The sequence below is a fragment of the Zophobas morio genome, unplaced genomic scaffold (assembly GCF_036711695.1).
Source record: "Zophobas morio isolate AGI-343-1 ecotype UQ-CSIRO unplaced genomic scaffold, CSIRO_AGI_Zmor_V1 ptg000026l, whole genome shotgun sequence".
Lineage (NCBI taxonomy): Eukaryota > Metazoa > Arthropoda > Insecta > Coleoptera > Tenebrionidae > Zophobas > Zophobas morio.
In genome coordinates this window covers 14284092-14304277 of record NW_026972131.1, presented here as the reverse complement: position 1 = coordinate 14304277, position 20186 = coordinate 14284092, and the positions used below count along the sequence as shown (strand labels likewise).

Genomic DNA, 20186 nt, shown 5'->3' with positions numbered 1-20186 from the left:
ATTCTTAAAAAAGAGACAGTTGGGACCTCCGAGACGGTATCACATTCTTAAAAAAATACATGTGGGACCCACGAGAAGGTATTATATTTTTAAAAAATACACTTGGGACCCCCGAGAAGGTTTTACATTAAAAAAAAGACATTTGGGGCCCCGGAGAAAGTTTTACATTTTTAGAAAGACAGTTGGGACCCCGAAGGTGTCGCATTATTAAAAAAATACAGTTCGGACCCCTAATAAGGTTTCACGTTGTTAGAAAGATATCTGGGACCCCTGAGAAGGTTTACATTCTTAAAAAAAGACATTTGGGACCCCCGAGAAGGTTTACATTTTAAAGAAAGACGGTTGGGACCCCCGAGAAGGTTTTACAATTTTAAAAAAGACGATTGGGACCCCCGAGAAAGTTTCACATTAAAAAAAGTAACTTTAGGGCCCCCGAGAAGGTTTTACATTTTTACAAAAGCCACTTGGGACCCTAGAGAAGGTTTCACATTCTTAAAAAAAGACATTTGGGACCCCCGAGAAGGTTTACATTTTAAAGAAAGACGGTTGGGAACCCGAGAAGGTTTTACAATTTTAAAAAAGACGGTTGGACCCCCGAGAAGGTTTCACATTAAAAAAAGAAACTTTAGGGCCCCCTAAAAGGTTTTACATTTTTACAAAAGCCACTTGGGACCCCAGAGAAGGTTTCACATTCTTAAAAAAAGACATTTGGGACCCCCGAGTAGGTTTACATTTTAAAGAAAGACGGTTGGGACCCCCGAGAAGGTTTTACAATTTAAAAAAAAACGGTTGGGACCCCCGAGAAGGTTTCACATTAAAAAAAGAAACTTTAGGGCCCCCGAGAAGGTTTTACATTTTTACAAAAGCCACTTGGGACCCCAGAGAAGGTTTCACATTAAAAAAAGAAACTTTAGGGCCCCCGAGAAGGTTTTACATTTTTACAAAAGCCACTTGGGACCCCAGAGAAGGTTTCACATTTTTAAAAAAAGACATTTAGGACCCCCGAGAAGGTTTACATTTTAAAGAAAGACGGTTGGGACCCCCCAGAAGGTTTTACAATTTTAAAAAAGACGGTTGGAACCCCCGAGAAGGTTTCACATTAAAAAAAGAAACTTTGGGGCCCCCGAGAAGGTTTCACATTTTTACAAAAGCCACTTGGGACCCCAGAGAAGGTTTCACATTCTTAAAAAAAGACATTTGGGACCCCCGAGAAGGTTTACATTTTAAAGAAAGACGGTTGGGACGCCCGAGAAGGTTTTACAATTTTAAAAAAGACGGTTGGGACCCCCGAGAAAATTTCACATTAAAAAAAGAAACTTTAGGGCCCACGAGAAGGTTTTACATTTTTACAAAAGCCACTTGGGACCCCAGAGAAGGTTTCACATTAAAAAAGAAACTTTAGGGCCCCCGAGAAGGTTTTACATTTTTACAAAAGCCACTTGGGACCCCCGAGAAGGTTTTACATTTTTAAAAAAGACACTTGGGACCCCCGAGAAGTTTTTACATTAAAAAAAGACATTTGGGGCCCCGGAGAAAGTTTTACATTTTTAGAAAGACAGTTGGGACCCCGAAGGTGTCGCATTCTTAAAAAAATACATTTCCGGCCCCCGGGAAGGTTTAAAATTTTTAAAAAAGACAGTTCGGACCCCTAATAAGGTTTCACGTTCTTAGAAAGATATCTGGGAGCTCAGAGAAGGTTTCACATTCTTAAAAAAAGACATTTGGGACCCCCGAGAAGGTTTACATTTTAAAGAAAGACGGTTGGGACTCCCGAGAAGGTTTTACAATTTTAAAAAAGACGATTGGGACCCCCGAGAAAGTTTCACATTAAAAAAAGAAACTTTAGGGCCCCCGAGAAGGTTTTACATTTTTACAAAAGCCACTTGGGACCCCAGAGAAGGTTTCACATTCTTAAAAAAACACATTTGGGACCCCCGAGAAGGTTTACATTTTAAAGAAAGACGGTTGGGAACCCAAGAAGGTTTTACAATTTTAAAAAAGACGGTTGGGACCCCCGAGAAAGTTTTATATTTTTACAAAAGCCACTTGGGACCCCAGAGAAGGTTTCACATTATTAAAAAAAGACATTTGGGACCCCCGAGAAGGTTTACATTTTAAAGAAAGACGGTTGGGACGCCCGAGAAGGTTTTACAATTTTAAAAAGACGGTTGGGACCCCCGAGAAAATTACACATTAAAAAAAGAAACTTTAGGGCCCACGAGAAGGTTTTACATTTTTACAAAAGTCACTTGGGACCCCACAGAAGGCTTCACATTCTTAAAAAAAGACATTTGGGACCCCCGAGAAGGTTTACATTTTAAAGAAAGACGGTTAGGACCTCCGAGAAGGTTTTACAATTTTAAAAAGACGGTTGGGACCCCCGAGAAGGGTTTACATTTTTACAAAAGCCACTTGGGACCCCAGAGAAGGTTTACATTTTAAAGAAAGACGGTTGGGACCCCCGAGAAGGTTTACATTTTTAAGAAAGATGGTTGGGACCACTGAGAAGATTTCACATTAAAAAAAAGACATCTGGGGCCTTCGAGAATGTTTTACATTTTTAAAAGACGATCGGGACCTCCGACAAAGTTTCACATTAAAAAAATACACTTGGGGCCCATGAGATGATTTTACATTTCTAAAAAAAGACAAATGGGACCCCCGAGAAGGTTTTACAATTTAAAAAAAGACACTTGTGACCCCCAAAACGTTTTCACATAAAAAAGAACTTTGGGGCCCCCGAGAACGTTTTAGATTATTAAAAAGATTATTGGGACCCCTGAGAAGGTATCGCAAAAAAGACATTTGAGGTCCCCGAAAAGGTTTTATATTTTTAAAAGACATTTGGGACCCCCGAGAATGTTTCACATCCTTAAAAAATGACATTTGGGACTCCGAGAGGGTTTCACATTCTTAAAAAAATTGGACAAAGGTTGTTTCAACAGAATTTCCCTCGCTCCTGAAGAAGGATGAAACATACAAAATAAACACCCAATCAGATTTAGGAATTTAACTCGTTACTATGGAAATTTGCAATTTAACACCTTTTAAATTTAACAAGTTTTTACAAGATTAATAGAGGCAAAATCAGACTTATCTTTGCAAGTATTAGCCCCGCCCACCCGCCCCCTATTTTCTCAGAGGATTATGTTATCTGCCAAAATAAATCTTACCTTAGCAAGTACTAGCCCCGCCCACCCGCCCCCTCTTTTCTCAGAGGATTATGTTATCTGTCAAAATAAATCTTATCTTAGCAAGTATTAGCCCCGCCCACCCACCCCCTATTTTCTCTGAGGATATATCATTTGCCAAAATAAGTCTCATCTTAGCAACTACTTGCCCCGCCCACCCACCCCGATTTTCTCCGAGGTCATGATATTTGCCAAAATCAATCCTATCTTAGCAAGTGTTAGCGCCACCCACCCGCCCCCTATTTTCTCAGAGGATATATCCTTTGCCAAAATAAGTCTTATCTTGGCAAGTACTTGCCCCGCCCATCCACCCTGATTTCCTCAGAGGGCATGATATTTGCCAAAATAAATCTTATCTTAGCAAGTATTAGCCCCGCCCACCCGCCCCCTATTTTCTCAGAGGATTATGATATCTGCCAAAATAAATCTTATCTTAGCAAGTATTAGCCCCGCCCACCCACCCCCTGTTTTCTCAGAGGGTATATCATTTGCCAAAATAAGTCTTATCTTGGCAAGTACTTGCCCCGCCACTCGCCCCTATTTTCCCAGAGGGCATAATATTTGCCAAAATAAATCTTATCTTAGCAAGTATTAGCCCCGCCCATCCACCCCCTATTTTCTCAGAGGATGTCATTTACCAAAATAAGTCTTATGTTAGCAAGTACTTGCCCCACCCACCCGGCCCTATTTTCTCAGAGGGCATGATATTTGCCAAAACAAATCTTATCTTATCAAGTATTAGCCCCGCCCACCTACCCCCTATTTTCTTGAAAGATATGTCATTTGCCAAAATGCTAGTATTTGCTAAGATAAGACTGATTTTGGCAGATGACATAAATATGATAAAAAAGAGGGTGGGTGGGCGGGGCTAGTACTTGCTAAGATAAAACTGATTTTGGCAAATGTCTTACCCTCTAAGAAAGTAGAGGGTGGGTGGGCGGGGCTAGTCCTTGCTAAGATAAGACTAATTTTGGCAAATCTAAAAAATATAAACGCAATGATAAATCACAAATAAAAACTCATCATATTTTGCACATTTTAGATGGATTTATTCGGCAAAATTTAGAGTTGACGTCATCAATTTTTTGGACGGGATAAGTAAATATATTTTGATTTAAAATTTATCATGCTTATCATAACTGTAAACCATCTGCAAGATTTCAAAGCATTCGATTTTGCAGATTCAAAATGTTGTTTCCTAATTTTGATTTTTTTTTTCCAAAAATCTGGACGTTTCGGGTAAAAACTCAAGACCGAATCATAAACTACACGTGTAGGACTATGTTATTTTATACAATGTAAAACCCATTTACTATGTACGATTTTGAAGTGACAGACTGACAGACAGACGGACAGACAGACAGACGATCAGATGGACAGACAGAGGGAAACGGGAGACCTGTCCTTTCGTACTGTAGGGGTCATGAAAGGTCGAGAAAACGTAAAAATACTTTCTTTGCTTATGCTCAGAAAGTTAAAGGACATTTGGCGCCCCCGAGAAGGTTTTAAATTTTTAAATAAAGAGAGACCTTTTTTGACCTTTTTGAAAAGTGGGGTAATTCATCAATAAAAAATTTATGTCAGAGAAAAACTCCAATCGGGTTCGTACACCACACTTATAGGACTACATTTTTGTATAACAGTTAAATCAACAAACCTAGAATTCTTGGAAATGACGTCATCAAATTGTTGGTGGGGATGATTAGCAAACCACACAGACAAACAAACAGACAGAATCTAGGGATCATGAAACGTCGAGAAAATATAAAAGTGGACTCGATTATTATAGTTCTTTAGCTTACACTCGACAAGTAAAATTTCGATGGAAAAAAGAGACAAAGAAGCAACAAAAAAAACAGAGAAAAAGCAGAGATTAAAAAAGGGCGTGATCAAACGTACTTCTGATATAAAAATTTTTGTGCACAATCTCTCGCTTACGCTCAAACATCGCCATTTTCGCCAACTCCATCATTTAACCGCTTTCTCGTTTGTCTTCCCTCGAGTCGATTTTGATGTCCCTGGTCCGCCCTAAACGACTCGAATCAATCTTGATCACAGCCCATTTCGTTATCAGTCCATCTTTCGTAGTTATTACAGCAGTAAAGAAAGTATCTGCGGTCAGATACACTAGCAACATGTCGCATCCATCATTCACACGTAACTTTGTTGGACGGCTTTCCATCCAGCCATATTTATATAAATCAATCTTACCCTTCATCTCGATAGAAATCGAAATTTAATATCCGTAATGCACACATTTCGCACATCTGGGACGACAAAGACGCAAAATTTCGAGGGACGCGGAAAATTAGCTGAATAATTCACCCGACTAAGAAATCGGTGCAGTAGTGGAGATCAGCCACACAAATAATGAATAATCTGGGTCCCACAGCGGACCCCCGACGGAGCTTGTTCAAACATCTTTTCAGCAAAATCACAGCCTAAGTCTCATTAGCAAACGCACATTCGTACGAAAATCAACACAACAGCGAGCGTAAACAACGCATTTCGCGAAATAAAATATTTAGTCATTAGACGGTGAAGTCAACCTCGCAAAATAAACAGGAACGTCGCGACGGGTAAACAGGCAGAATGATAATTCACATGGGTGGAGTGTATTTAATTGGCCATTAGGTTAAATAGACGTCAAAATGTTACTTTTGGAAAAAAATTTTAGATTTTCGGTGATTTTCAGACGTACTATTTTGCAATCTAGTCAACCTAATGGCCAATTAAATGCACTCCACCCATGTAAATTATCATTTTGCTTGTTTATCCGTCGCGGCATGAAAAGGTGTTGATTTGAAGTGACACGTGTTAAATTAGCCCGCCCGAATATTTTTGAATAAACTCCAAGAAATTCACGCTCGTTGCACACCCATACGCCGGTAACGAAGTCTCAATTATAACAACATCTGTCCAGTCGGAGAGGTCAGTTTGACGCGTTATCAAAAATAAATGCGCGATGACAAATTAAGGGAGTTTCTCGCGTTTGTTTGGAGGCTTCGAAATAGCAGGGGCAATAAATTCGATGCGAAACAATGCGCTATTTCGAAGCCCGTCCGACTTGGCAGGGCGCCGCGTTATAAAAAAATAAACAATCTGTTCGCACTATTTTTATCAATCAGATTCAGTGTCAGGTGAAACGCTGGCGCGACGACATAATGATCTAAATCGAAATTTAATTAAATTTTAATTACACTTTATGCGCGTATTTTATCGGAGTTCAAAGAGGAGTGACACACTTCTCCTGCTTTCATTAAAATAAACATCGGTGAATGGCAAAAGTAATTAATTGTTTTCGCTAAGTATTATTTATTAATTAATTATGCTAAAAGCTCGCTTCTTTACAGCGGAAATTTTAAAACGGAATTTAATTAATCTCCAGACGACGTTTCGTTTCACTTCGGCTACACACTCGCAAATAAAAACATAAATAAATGGACGCGCGAAAACATGGATTTTCTACAACGAACAAAAAATGACGTTGTAGAAAGGATATTGATATTAGAATACAAACTCCCCGTTGCTGGACAGAAGAAAAACACGCTTTCTAGTCAAAGAGACTCTTTTTGAAACACTTGCCTAAGTTCAATAAGAACGGTTACTGAACATAAAAAGTCCATTGCTTTGTGTCTGGTGCTGTGCATACTTGTGGCAGAATATGTTAAAGCGAATCGAATTCAGACACTGGGTATTTTCATTCATCAGTGTAACAATTTTCGGGGGGAATTTTAATGAAAATGTCTTTTGCAGTCAAGTAGAACTTTACAAAATAACACATGTTTCTAATTTGATCTCTGCATAATCAGTGGTGTTTTCCGGGAACTTCCTCAGGTCTGATCATGTTGTTTTGTTGTCTAAAAATACATTTCTGGAAACGAACGAAAACGAAGAAGCAGTTTCCAGGGAGATAAATGATGTTGCAATTAATTTTATAATGTGGTTTCAACATAAAACAAATGTAGGACTAAAACTGGGGGCATAAATCACAATTTTCGTCATTGTGATGCTATTTATTGTTTTTGGCAATGGCCGACAAAACCGAGAGTGGAAATATAATTGTGAAGAAATGTTGACTTATTTTTAGTTTATAATTATAATTTCACGTGAAGGAATAAATGCTAACTGAGTGTTTGTAAAGCTATTCTTAATAATATCTATATGTAAACTTTATACATACCTAAAGAATGCACTCAGTTCAAAATTGAAGGTCTTTTAGTACGCTGCAATTAAAAACACAGATTATTTTCAATTCTTAAAAAAAAACAAGGCACACCAGAGATTTAAAATTGTTTTCAAAAATAAAATATCAGATATACTTTTTTATTTTCTTTTTTACATAATACATATAGTTTTCTTTGAACAACACAATGACTTAAGTATTTGTTTTACATGTAGAGAAATAAAGATTTTGTAATTAAGGTCCGTCCACTGACTCATGACGAATAGAAAAAATCGTCACAATTGCGATAGGGTGGGTGGGCGGGGCTTATGTTTTCCCTCTGTTTTTCTTAATATATGCAGTCATCTTCTCACAAGAAGAAACTTAAAACATGTTTAGAATGGTAAATTCTTGTAGCGAAATATAGGTTTTGCAAAATAGATAGATTGAAAAATTGTGAAATCGAAAAGTTACGAATTGAAAGGTTTAAAAACCGAAAAATTGAAGAAATGAAAAATTTGCAAAAAAAAATAAAAATTAAAAATTTTAAGTTGAAATATTTAAAACTGAATGCTAGAAAATTTCTAAATCGAAAAAATAAAGAAACGAAAAATTGGAAATTGGAAACTTGCAATTCCCAGTCCAAAATTTGACGAAACAAAACATCAAAAACAGAGAAATTGGAAAAATCGGATTTTGAAAACTCCAAAAATGCCAAAACTAGTTTTACCTGAGCAAGTACTAGCCCCGCCCACCCACCCCTATTTTCTCAGGTGATATGTCATTTGCCAAAATTAGTTTTATGTGAGCAAATACTAACCCCGCCCGCCCACCCGCCGCCTATTTTCTCAGAAGATATATCATTTGCCGAAATAAGTCTTATCTTCCAAATTGGAAACACCAAGAGATCAAAAAATGAAAAATTCGGAATTCGAAAATCCCCAAAAATGAGAAACACGAAAAATTGCAAAATAAAAACAGAAACCTGGAAAAAAACGAAAAATTAGAAAGATGAAAAAATGTAAGCATTCAAAAGTTGAGAAATCAAAAAATTGATAAAATTTAAAATTGAAAACTTGAAAAATTACAAATAGAGAAGTTAAGAATCTAAAAATTGTAAAATCGAAACACTGAAAAATCTCACAATTGAAAGAAAAATCGAAAAATTTGAAAATCGAAAAATTGAGAAATTGAAAAACTGAAATGTCAGAAAATTGTAGAATTAAAATTTAAAAAAAATATGAAAATATCTAATTGAAAAATCGATTAATTGCAAAATTCAATCTGAAAAATTTTAAATTCAACACTGGAAAATTTCTAAACCGCAAAACTGGAGAAACGAAAACTGAAAATTTCAATTGAAATTCCAAGCTGGAAACACCGAAAAATCAAGAAATTGAAAAATTCGGAATTTGAAATCCTCAAAACTGGGAAACACAAGCAAAATAAACATAGAAAACTAGAAGAAAAAAAGAAAAAAAGCTAAGCATAAAAAGTTGAGAAATAAAAAAATTGATAAAATTTAAAATTGAAAACTAGAAAAATTCCAAATAGAGAAGTGAAGAAATCTAAGAATTGTAAAATCGAAACACTGAAAAATCTCACAGTTGAAAGAAAAATCGAAAAATTTGAAAATTGAAAATCGAAAAATTGAAGTCGGAAAATTGCAGAAAAAAAAATTCGAAAAAATGAAAAATGAAAAAACCTAGTCGAAAAATCGAAAAACTAAAAAATTGAAGTTGAAAATTTGAGAACTGAAAAGTAAAAAATTTCTAAAACGTAAAATTCAAGAAACAAAAACTGAAAACCTTAATGGAAATTCCAAGTTGGAAACACAGAAAAATCTAGAAATTGAGAAATTCGGAATTTGAAATTCTCGAAACTGGGAAACACAAGCAAAATAAACATAGAAAACTAGAAAGAAACGAAAAATCAGGAAAATTAAAAAAAAGTTAAGCATAAAAATTTGAGAAATCAAAAAATTGATAAAATTTATAATTGAAAACTAGAAAAATTCCTAATAGAGAAGTGAAGAATCTAAAAATTGTAAAATCGAAACACTGAAAAATCTCACAGTTGACAGAAAAATCGAAAAATTAGGAAATTGAAAATCGAAAAACTGAAGTCGGAAAACTGCAGAATAAAAAATTCGAAAAAATGAAAAATCTAGTCGAAAAATCGAAAAACTAAAATTTTAAGATAGAAAACTTGAAAAATTCCAAAATGAAAATTGAAGAATCGAAAAATTGCAAAATCGAAACACCGAAAAATCTCACAGTTCAAAGAAAAATGGAAAAATTTGAAAATCGAAAAATTGAGAAATTGAAAACCTGAAATGTCAGAAAATTGTAGAATTAAAATTAAAAAAAAATATGAAAGTATCTAATTGAAAAATCGATTAATTGCAAAATTCAAGCTGAAAAATTTTAAATTCAACACGAGAAAATTTCTAAATCGCAAAATTGAAGAAACGAAAACTGAAAACCTTAATTGAAATTCCAAGCTGGAAACACCGAAAAATCAAGAAATTGAAAAATTCGGAATTTGAAATCCTCAAAACTGGGAAACACAAGTAAAATAAACATAGAAAACTAGAAAAAAACGAAAAATCAGAAAAATGAAAAAAAACTAAGCATAAAAAGTTGAGAAATCGAAAAAATGATAAAATTTAAAATTGAAAACTAGAAAAATTTCAAATAGAGAATTGAAGAATCTAAAAATTGTAAAATCGAAACACTGAAAAATCTCACAGTTGACAGAAAAATCGAAAAATTAGGAAATTGAAAATCGAAAAACTGAAGTCGGAAAACTGCAGAATAAAAAATTCGAAAAAATGAAAAATGAAAAAATCTAGTCGAAAAATCGAAAAACTAAAATTTTAAGATTGAAAACTTGAAAAATTCCAAAATGAAAATTGAAGAATCGAAAAATTGTAAAATCGAAACACCGATAAATTTCACAGTTGAAAGAAAAATGGAAAAATTTGAAAATCGAAAAATTAAGAAATTGAAAACCTGAAATGTCAGAAAATTGTATAATTAAAATTTAAAAAAATATGAAAATATCTAATTGAAAAATCGATTAATTGCAAAATTCAAGCTGAAAAATTTTAAATTCAGCACGAGAAAATTTCTAAATCGCAAAACTGAAGAAACGAAAACCGAAAACCTTAATTGAAATTCCAAGCTGGAAACACCGAAAAATCAAGAAATTGAAAAATTCGGAATTTGAAATCCTCAAAACTGGGAAACACAAGTAAAATAAACATAGAAAACTAGAAAGAAACGAAAAATCAGAAAAATGAAAAATAAACCAAGCATAAAAAGTTGAGAAATCGAAAAATTGATAAAAATTAAGAAATTGAAAATCGAAAAATTGAAGTCGGAAAATTGCAGAATAAAAAATTTGAAAAAATGAAAAATCTAGTCGAAAAATCGAAAAACCAAAAAAGTCAAGTTGAAAAATTGAGAACTGAAAAACAGGAAATTTCTAAAACGTAAAATTGAGGAAACGAAAAATTGAAAATTGAAAACTTCAAGAAACAAAACAGGAAAAATGGAGATTTGTTTCACGACTTATAGACAATATAGAGGTCAAGTCAGCCCAGGTCAGATAAGATCAGGTCAGGTTAGGTCAGGATATAGTTTTCTTTTAACAATGCAATGACTTAAGTTTCACATGTAAAGAAATAAGGATGTTGCAGTAAAGTCCGCCCCCTGACTCATGAATCATGACGAATAGTAACAGATCATCATAATTGAGATCGGGTGGGTGGGCGGGGCTTATGTTTTGCCCCTGTTTTTCTTAATGCAATTACGCTCCGCCCCTCGGTCTGACAACGAATGAAAAATGTATTAGAAGTTAATGGAGTTGGCCATGGTGAGGCTGCTAAATATAAATGTAAATGCCACATTTTTCTGCTGAAGACAACGTTGATAAAAAATTCTATAATTTAATGAAAATTCAAGATTCAATACTTTAACCAAAAACTAAACAACCAATTTGCGAAAAATTTTCCAATAATAATAAAAATGGTAAACAATGGAAATTATTTTTTACTGTGAAAATATTCTATTGAAGCTATTTTGTAGGGAGTTATGTTTTTGGTTCGGTTTTATCCCGGGCTATTTTTTGGGGTATCTCTCTGCATTAAAAAAAGACATAAAGATTCCAAAGAATCCCTAAATCTTGCATAAATAAAACACCATGAATTTCCAAGATTCTGTTATCATAAAAAAAAGACACTAGGAGTCTTTTAGATACTTACAATTAAAAAAAAAAGTGGCGTCGCCTATTTTCTCAGATGATGTCATTTACCGAAATAAGTTTCATCTTAGCAAATACTAGCCCCGCCCACCCACCCCTATTTTCTCAGAGGATATGTTATTTGCCAAAATCAGTCTTATCTTACCGTGTACTAGCCCCGCCCACCCGCCCTTTATTTTCTCAGAGGGTAGTACTTGCTAAGATAAGTCTTATTTTGGGAAATCACATATCTTCTAAGAAAATAGGGCCGGGCGGGCGGGCGAGCGGGGTTAGTATTTGCTCAGATAAGACTGATTTTGGCAGATGAGATACCCTCTGAGAAAAGAGAGGGTGGGCGGGCGGGGTTAGTATTTGCTCAGATAAAACTGATTTTGGCAAATGACATATCCTCTGACAAAACAGAGGGCGGGTGGGCGGGGCTAACATTTGCCACGATAAGACTGATTTTGCCCCTATTAAACTTGTAAAAACTTGTTAAATTTAAAAGGTGTAAATTGCAAATTTTAAAAATAACGAGTTAAATTCCTAAATCTGATGATAAATCACAAATAAAATCTCACAATATTTATTTTGCACATTTCGGGTAGATTTAGGAATTCAACTCCTTACTATGGAAATTTGCACTTTAACACCTTTAAATTTCACAAGATTTTACAAGATTAATAGGGGAAAAAATCAGTTTTATTTTATCAAGTACTAGTACCGCCCACCCGCCCCCTATTTTCTCAGAGGATATATCATTTGCCAAAATAAATTTTACCTTAGCCAGTACTAGTACCGCCCACCCACCCCTATTTTCTCAGGGGATCTGTTATTTGCCAAAATCAGTTTTATCTTAGCAACTACTAACCCCGCCCGCCCACCCGCCGCCTCTTTTCTTAGAGGATATGTCATTTGCCGAAATAAGTCTTATCTTAGCCATTACTAGCCCCGCCCACCCACCCCTATTTTCTCAGGGGATATGTTATTTGCCAAAATCAGTCTTATGTTACCATGTACTATCCCCACCCACCCGCCCTTTATTTTCTCAGAGGGTAGTACTTGCTAGTGTTTGCTAAGATAAGTCTTATTTTGGCAAATCACATATCTTCTGAGAAAATAGGGCTGGACGGGCGGGCGGGGTTAGTATTTGCTCAGATAAAACTGATTTTGACAAATGACAGATCCCCTGACAAAATAGGGGTGGGCGGGTGGGGTTAGTTCTTGCTCAGTTAAAACTGATTTTGGCAAATGACATATCCCCTAACTAAGCAGGGGTGGGTGGGCGGGGCTAGTACTTGCTAAGGTGGAACTTATTTTGGCAAATGACATATCCTCTGACAAAACAGGGGGCGGGTGGGCGGGGCTAACATTTGCTACGATAAGACTGATTTTGCCCCTATTAAACTTGTAAAAACTTAAATTCCTAAATCTGTTTCGATGTTTATTTTTTAACAATTCAGTCATTAATTTTTTTGAATCACCCACCAATTAAAAAAAAAGAGGCAAGGAAATCCCTGAAATTCTTTCATATTCTTTAAAAATAAACACAAGGGCCCCCAAGAACCTTTCACATTCTTTAAAAAATGACCAATCAGTCACCTGTATAAGCAAATCTAATAAATCTGAATGCGATGATAAATCACAAATAAAAACTCACAATATTTATTTTGCACATTTCGGGTAGATTTAGGAATTCAACTCCTTACTATGGAAATTTGCACTTTAACATCTTTAAATTTCACAAGATTTTACAAGATTAATAGGGGCAAAATCAGTTTTATCTTATCAAGACCATACTAGTGCCGCCCACCCGCCCCCTATTTTCTCAGAAGATATATCATTTGCCAAAATAAATTTTACTTTAGTAAGTACTAGCCCCGCCCACCCACCCCTATTTTCTCAGGGGATGTGTTATTTGCCAAAATGACTTTTATTTGAGCAAGTACTAACCCCGCCTGCCCACCCCTATTTTCTCAGAGGATGTCATTTGCCAACATTAGTTTTATTTGCAAGTACTAACCCCGTCCGCCCACCCCTATTTTCTCAGAGGATGTCATTTGCCAATATTAGTTGTACTTTAGTAAGTACTAACCCCGCCCACCCACCCATATTTTCTCAGGGGATATGTCATTTGCCAAAATTAGTTTTATCTGAGCAAATACTAACCCCGCCCGCCCACCCCTATTTTCTCAGAGGATGTCATTTGCCAACATTAGTTTTATCTGAGCAAGTGCTAACCCCGCCCCCCCACCCGCCGCTTATTTTCTTAGAGGATATGTCATTTGCCGAAATAAGTCTTATCTTAGCAAGGACTAGGCCCGCCCACCCACCCCTATTTTCTTAGGGGATGTGTTATTTGCCAAAATCAGTTTTATCTTACCATGTACTAGCCCCACCCACCCGCGCTTTATTTTCTCAGAGGGTAGTACTTGCTAAGATAAGTCTTATTTTGGCAAATCACATATCTTCTGAGAAAATAGGGGTGGGTGGGCGGGCGGGGTTAGTATTTGCTCAGATAAAACTGATTTTGGCAAATGACATATCTCCTAAGAAAATAGGGGTGGGTGGGCGGGGCTAGTACTTGCTCAGATAAAACTGATTTTGCCAAATGACATCCTCTGAGAAAATAGGGGGCGGGTGGGCGGGGCTAACACTTGCTAAGATAAGACTTATTTTGGCAAATGACATATCCTCTGAGAAAATAGAGGGTGGGTGGGCGGGGCTAATACTTGCTAAGATAAGATTTATTTTGGCAGAGAATATAATCCTCTGAGAAAATAGGGGGCGGGTGGGCGGGGCTAATACTTGCTAAGATAAGATTTATTTTGGCAGATAACATAATCCTCTCAGAAAATAAGGGGCGGGTGGGCGGGGCTAATACTTGCTAAGATAAGACTGATTTTGCCTCTATTAATCTTGTAAAAACTTGGTAAATTTAAAAGGTGTTAAATTGCAAATTTCCATAGTAACAAGTTAAATTCCCAAATCTGATTGGATGTTGATTAAAAAATTATTATGCTTATCATAACTTTAAAACATCTGCAAGATTTCAAAGCATTCAGTTTGGCAGATTAAAAATTAAATTGCAAAATGTTGTTTTATAATTTTTGATTTGTTTCCAAAAATCTGGACTGTTTGGGTAAAAACTCAACACGGAGTCATAAACTACATGTATAGCATTATTTTATATTATTATATATATTATTTAAATCAAAGGGGGACTCCCATGGTCCTTTTACATTTAAAAATCAGATACAAGAGACCCCAAAAATTCTTTAAATTTTCTGATAATGCAACTTGCTTAACAAAACGGGTTGAAAATTTTGCAATTTTGAGTGTTTATGGACCAATAACTAAGTTTAAATTCTGTCAATAATAGAACATCAGGAGTCTTCGAAATTCTTTCACGTTAAAAAAAAACACAAAAGGTTCCTGAGATGCTTTCACATTAAAAAGACACAAGGGATTCTTAGGATTCTATCACATTGAGAAAAAAAAAAGTTAAAAGTGGCTCCTGCGATTGATACAAATAAATCCTAAAATTCTTACAGAATCTTAGAAAAAGACCCAGAATCTCTGAGATTCGCTCTCATTCTCGAGTTTGTTTAATTTTTTTCAAAAACATTAGGAGTCTCCAAGTTTACCTCAAATCCTGACGAAGCAGCAGATGCTAAAATTTCAAGATAATCAACACTGAAAAAAATGTGGTTGTAATCTACATTGAAATTAATTTAAAATTTTAAATTGGTGACGGTCCCATCTGGTTTTCAGTTGATGACACAACTCATGCCAAAGGAAAATACATTCCAAATTTTATTATAGAAAGTTTAAAAGAAAACGCACCAGGAAATGAATAATAACACTACCAGATGTTAGTTCAAAATTTAAATGTTCCAATACATCTTACGACGTCTGCAGTTTTCATCGTAAAAATTATAGTAACTGTAAAGTAAAAACGTATTTATATGTTTCGGAACGAATCCTTTGTAGGTACCTATAAAAGTGTAAATAACCGCAATTTTAAATGTTTTTCCACGCAAATCGAATCTTCAAAAATATGTATCACATTTCCGAACGACAGATCCGCCGATTTAATATTAGACCGGCCTCAAACAGCTAAGATGATCCATAAATAAGTTATAAAACGCAACCAAGACTTGTACAAAACAAAATAAATTTATCTAGGCGTAGAATAATCACACTACAAAGCAAACCATTACTTTGAACAGGCTCGAAAAAAAAACAAATTTGTCAGAATGGTTTGGAGCACAAACACCGAAATTTCGACAAGTCGTCTATTTCTGACTACACATTTACCCCCATCCCCCAAGCCCGTTCATTCCATTACCGCGATCAGGTTTCGCTAAACTAATTAATATCGAAACATGCCCCCGCCGCGACACAAAGGAAACTTGTAGAAACGTCAAACAAAGGCCGCAGGAGCCAATATAAAATCCCGATATATCATTCCGGCGTCGGCGGCGAAAGTAAACAGCGTAACAGGTTTCATAAGCTGCAGGTTAGGAGTCGGGTTGCTTGGTAACGGCATCGCGACGCGTCCTAAAAATACGCACGTGCCGGTGGGCGCCGGCCGACAAAAACCAAAGCAGGATGACTCTTACCGGTGAGTTTCACGTGGAGGTCGAAACGTGGGTCGGACGGAAAGGACAACACACACATGCACGAGGACAACACAACACAAAGGACGTGGACAAGACGGCACGACACAGACACAGGAGCGCGGACCTTCTCTGATGAGGTTTCTGGTAAAATTAGCGTGATCGGACGGTTTCGCTTTAGATTTTTCCAATCTTCTGCCTTATCGCCGAGCTCGCTACGAACGTTGTGATAACGTTATCGGAGATCGAGACCTACGTTGACTCGATTGTGTGCACAACGTTTCGAATGTGGTCATTCGCGACGGATGATGGATGGCGCTGGGTGTGCGTTGGTCGGGTCGGTTTTCGGGGTAAACCAAACCGAAATAATTTTGTTGAGGAGTTTTTGCTGGGACGAGACTAAAAGAGCGAACGACAACTAATAAGCGACTAGAGAAAACGCATTAAATTATAAAAATTTGGGTGATATGCCAACGTATTAGTTACTAGCAAAACAACAAACTTTCCGATCATAAATACGATTTTAATATTTTTGTAATGAGTCAGTGAGTAATTAAAAGGTCATGACAGGTTTCTTCAATTCAGAATCGTGATAAAATCATGCGTAAGTACATTTTTATCAAAAGTGCTTTGTCGGTCGGGAATCGACTGGTTTATTAGCCATTTATTTACAGTTTAAGTATTATTTCTTGCCATTATCATGAACAAACCGAAGAATTACTTCGATGTAAGTACACACAACATGACTCGGTCCAAGATAACAAAGAGAAAAACACTGGCCAGAATGATTTCTGAAAATGAAATTGCTAAAACTTTAACAGAAAAAATCCCTGCCAATTTATCAACTTTTGTTTTTTATTGTTTTTTCTTTTTGATTATTTTTTTTTATCGAAACGCTGCTGTGTCCCAGAATTTGAGGTTTCTAGAGTCTTCCATTTGACGACTTCATTGAATGAGGCATCTAGAAATTATTTTGGCTCCTAGTTCTTCGAAAACTACCATTTTCCCAGAATGGTCCAATCAAACGTTGCACTTTTTAAGATCTTGAAAAAATTCCCTCATGAAAATTTGACATAATTTGGACCATTTTCGAATTTTACCTAAAGAGATTTTTTAAATCTTATCTAGTTATTACGAGTAAACCTGTGTAATGTAGAATTCCACCGTATAAAGTTGATGCAACTTCTCTAGTATTTTTCTTTGTGTACCTAAAAATTACATGTGTTTTTTGTTGCAGTGGGTTCGTAAATGAAGATGAGGGGATTCGCTAAATTGTAGCAGAAAAAGAAGCCTAAAGGTTAGAATTTTGCCTTAATTTTAAATTGGATGTTGTTTTTTTACATTTTTTTAATCTTTATAGAGGCTATTTTGATCGGTAATTTTGTCTTATTTACATTTAATCAAAAACATTTTTGGCGTATTTTTGTTAAATATTTTGTTAAGTAGGTATTTTATTTTATTTTTTATGGTTTTTTCCTTAAAGAGATTTTTATAGTTTTTAACCTCCAGAAATTATTTTTGTCTCATTTCTTCGAAAACTTCTATAGATTTTCCAGAATCGTCCAAGGAAATATGGAGATTTTTAAAATTTTCGAAAAAAATTGATTTTCAAGGTCAATATGTCTGAAATTTTGCCCAGGGAGATTAAACACCCTATATTTTTGAAATCAGCACGTCAAGCACTATCTCCTATCATTTTTTGAGAATTTTTTAACAACTTTTTCAAAATCTCAAATTTCGACCTAATTTTAACCATTTTCAAAATTTACCGAAGGACATTTTTTATAGTTTTCAGCCTCTAGAAGTTCTCATACCAGATTCCCAGAATCTTCAAATGAATATGGAGTTTTTAAAAATGTTCGAAAAAAATTTATTTTTAAGCTGAATATTTCTAAAATTATGTCCAGGTTCTTTAAAGATGGTATATTTTTTGATTCAGCACGTCAAGCTCTATCTTCTAGAATGTTTTGAGGATTTTTAAAAAACATTTTGAAAATTTCAAATTTTTATGGAAGTTTTGATCTAATTTTGACCATTTTCGAAATTTACCGAGATTTTTTTTGTAGTTTTTAGGCTCTAAAAGTTATTTTTGACCTCATTTCTCTGAAAATCCACAAATCCACAGATCCTCAAATGAAAATGGGGATATTTAAGATTTTCAAAAAAATTTGATTTTCAAGCTGAATATTGCTAAAATTCTGCACTAAAACATTAAACACGGTATGTCTTTTGAATTAGCACGTCAAGCTCTATGTCCTGGAATTTTTTGAGAATTTTTTACCAAATTTTTCAAAATTTCAAATTTTTATGGAAATTTCGACCTAATTTGAGCGTTTTCGAAATTGACCTAAAAAGATTTTTTACAGTTTTCAGCCTCTAAAAGTAATTTTGACTATTTTCGAAATTAACCTACAGAGATTTTTTGTAGATTTGAACGTCTAGAAGTCATTTGCGGCCTCATTTCTTCGAAAACTCCTACAAAATTCTCAGAATCCTCAAATAAATATGGAGATTTTCAAAATTTTCGAAAAAATTTGATTTTCAAGCTGAATATTTCTAAAATTGTGTCCAGGAAATATAAACATAGTTTGTTTTTTGAATCAGCACATCAAGCTCTATGTCCTTGAATTTTTTGATAATTTTTAGACAACTTTTTCAAAATTTCAAATTTTTATGGAAATTGGACCTAATTTTAACCATTTTCAAAATTTACCGAAAAGGATTTTATTAAAGTTTTCAACCTCTAAAAGTGATTTTTGGCCCCATTTCCTTGAAAACCCCTATCAAATTCCCAGAATTCTCAAATGAATATGGAGATTTTCAAAATTTTCGAAAAAATTTGATTTTCAAGCTTAATATTTCTAAAATTATGGCCAGCACGTCAAGCTCTATCTCATAGAATTTTTTAAGAATCTTGAAACAACTTTTTAAAATCTCAAATTTTAAGTGTTTATGAATCGCCCTAATTTTAACTATTTTCGAAATTTACCAAAAAACATGTTTTGTAGTTTTCATCCTCTAAAAATTATTTTTGGCTTCATTTCTTCGAAAACTCTTTTCGAATTCCCAGAATTCTCAAATAAATATGGTAATTTTTTATATTTTCGAAAAAATTTGATTTTCAAGCTGAATATTTCCGAAATTCTGCCCCAGTATATTAAACACGGTATGTTTTTTGAATCAACACGTCAAGCTCTATGTCCTTGAATTTTTTGAGAATTTTTAGACAACTTTTTCAAAATCTCAAATTTTGAGTGCTTATAAAAATTTCGCCCTAATTTTGACTATTTTCCAAGTTTACCTAAAAAGATTTTTAATAGCTTCCAGCCTCTAAAAGTTATTTTTGGCCTTATTTCTTTGAAAACTCCTTCCAAATTCTCAGAATTCTCAAATAAATTTGGAGATTTTTACGATTTTTGAAAAAATTTTATTTTCAAGTTGAATATTTCCAAAATACTGCCCCAGTATATTAAACATGGTATGTTTTTTGAACCAACACGTCAAGCTCTATGTCCTAGAATTTTCTAAGAATTTTTAGACAACTTTTTCAAAATCTCAAATTTTCAGGGCTTACGAAAGTTTCGCCCCAATTTTGACCATTTTCGAAATTAACCTAAAGAGAGTTTTTGTAGATTTGAACGTCTAGAAGTCAGTTGCAGCCTTACTCCTTCGAAAACTCCTACCAAATTCTCAGAATCCTCAAATGAATATGGAGATTTGCAAAATTTTCGAAAAAATTTGATTTTCGAGCTGAATATTTCTAAAATTGTGTCCACGAAATATAAACATAGTTTGTTTTTTGAATCAGCACATCAAGCTCTATGTCCTTGAATTTTTTGATTATTTTTAGACAACTTTTTCAAAATTTCAAATGTTTATGGAAATTGGACCTAATTTTGATCATTCGAAATTTACTCAAACAGATTTTATTAAAGTTTTCAGCTTCTAAAAGTTATTTTTGTC

General features: G+C 34.8%; 1 protein-coding gene across 3 annotated transcripts in view; it reads right to left on the bottom strand.

Annotated features, from left to right (window-relative positions):
* LOC135136620 (CUGBP Elav-like family member 1-B) overlaps positions 1-16376 on the bottom strand; it is a 347598-nt gene extending 331222 nt beyond the window's left edge. For 2 of the 3 annotated variants that reach the window (XM_064065986.1, XM_064065988.1), the window contains exons 1-2: positions 16227-16376; positions 7375-7417 (exon numbers count right to left, since the gene is read on the bottom strand). The gene's annotated coding sequence lies outside the window, so the exon portion shown is untranslated. The remainder of the gene's footprint in view (positions 1-7374; positions 7418-16226) is intronic. The other variant, XM_064065989.1, reaches the window with a different exon arrangement.
* Between the last annotated feature and the right edge of the window lie 3810 nt (positions 16377-20186).